This window comes from Hylobates moloch, unplaced genomic scaffold (assembly GCF_009828535.3).
Source record: "Hylobates moloch isolate HMO894 unplaced genomic scaffold, HMol_V3 SCAFFOLD_14, whole genome shotgun sequence".
Lineage (NCBI taxonomy): Eukaryota > Metazoa > Chordata > Mammalia > Primates > Hylobatidae > Hylobates > Hylobates moloch.
Genome location: NW_026652289.1, coordinates 60,810,082 through 60,812,030, shown reverse-complemented (window position 1 = coordinate 60,812,030; position 1,949 = coordinate 60,810,082). Strand labels below are relative to the sequence as shown.

General features: G+C 46.4%; 1 pseudogene; it reads left to right on the top strand.

Annotated features, from left to right (window-relative positions):
* Positions 1-774: 774 nt before the first annotated feature.
* LOC116482341 (proteasome assembly chaperone 2-like) lies at positions 775-1,568 on the top strand (annotated as a pseudogene).
* Positions 1,569-1,949: the final 381 nt, after the last annotated feature.

The window sequence follows — 1,949 nt, the reverse complement described above, 5'->3', positions numbered from 1 at the left end:
GCCGGTGGGCCGGCACTGCTGGGGGACCTGGTGCACTCTCCGCAGCTGCTGGCCCGGGTGCTAAGCCCCTCACTGTCCAGGGCCAGCAGGGCTGGCCGGCCGCTCTGAGTGTGGGGCTGCCAAGCCCATGCCCATTCGGAACTCTAGCTGGCGTGCAAGCAATGCGCGCAGCCCCGGTTCCCGCCCGCACCTCTCCCACCATACCTCCCGGCAAGCTGAGGGAGCCGGCTCCGGCCTCAACCAGCCCAGAGAGGGGCCCCCACAGTGCAGTGGTGGGCTCAAGGGCTCCCCAAGCATGGCCAGAGCGGACGCCGAGGCCGAGGAGGCACCAAGAGCGAGTGAGGGCTGCGAGGGCTGCCAGCATGCTATCACCTCTCAGTATCACCCATGCACAGTCTCTTAAGAGTTAGCTGCTTCTAGTCTGATAAGACACCCTGGATGTCTATCAGCTTTTCATCCTCCTAGCACATGTTGACAACTCTTTCCCCCATTGTTTCCATTCTTGTCCTCTTTGTCCTTGTGAACTTAGTTTGTTCTTATTGCAATGGCCCCTAATTGGTCTTTGTTTCCATCCTTGTTCAATCTTTGTCCTTTCACAGTGTATTTTCCACAGAGAAGCAGAGGGGTCTTTTAAAAATGTAAGTCACAAATCCAGAACATTTGTGGACGTTCCATAGGACAACTGCACTAACCTCTTTAATAGTCAACAGCATGAAAACACAAGGCAGCTTTCCGGGGCCGCGCTTCGTCCCTGCTGGCCACCCCACTGCGACCATGTTCGTTCCATGCGGGGAGTCATCCCCTGACCTTGCCGGCTTCACATTCCTAATGCCAGCAGTATCTGTTGGAAATGTTGGCCAGCTTGCAACGGATCTGATTATTTCTACACTGAATATGTCTAAGATTGGTTCTTCTATACCGATTGTCTTGTGCCAATAGTTGGAAACAATCCATATGCGACCGCAGAAGGAAATTCAACAAAACTTAGTGTAAATGCTGAAGAATATTCATTGCCTTCAAGAAAGCTGGTGGCTTTTCAGTTAAGATCCATTTTTATTAAGTATAAATCGAAGCCATTCTGTGAAAAACTGCTTTCCTTGGTGAAAAGTAGTGGCTGTGCCAGTGTCATTGTTCTTTCTAGCAGTCATTCATATCAGCGTAATGATCTGCAGCTTCGTAGTACTCCCTTCTGGTACCTACTTACACCTTCCATGCAAAAAAGTGTTCAAAATAAAATAAAGAGCCTTAACTGGCAAGAGATGGAAAAAAGCCGGTGCATTCCTGAAATAGATGATTCTGAGTTTTGTATCCACATTCTGGGAGGAGGTATCACAAAAACACTCTATGATGAAAGCTGTTCTAAAGAAATCCGAATGGCAGTTCTGCTGAAATTTGTTTTGGAAGGGGAAAACATCCCAGATGCATTAGGTCTTGTTAAGTATCTTAATGAGTGGCTTCAGATAATCAAACCACTTGATGATGACCCCACAGCATCTATCTCACCGTAGAAAATACCAAGGTCTTGGAAATTACTATTTGGCAGTGGTCTTCCCCCTGCACTTTTTTGATCTAGTTTCCGTTTTATCCCTTATACCCAAAACACTTATTACCAACACAACTGTTAAACATTCTATATAAAAAAATTGTATGATCTGAGAATGTATTAGGAAATTGCTTTCACAGTAAATATCAAAGAAAAAAGATTAAGGGTCTCTTTGCCATGCTTTTCATCATATGCAGCAAATGTAAATTTTGTACAATAAAATCTTATTTCCTAAGCAAAAAAAAAAAAAACCACACACACACACACACACACACACACAAGTCAAAGGGATAGGAAGGGAATCCCCTACTACATTAAAAATATTTAGGAGGCAGGCCAGGTGTGCTGGCTCATTCCTGCAATCCCAGCACTTTGGGGGGCCAAGGTGGGCGGATCACAAGATCAG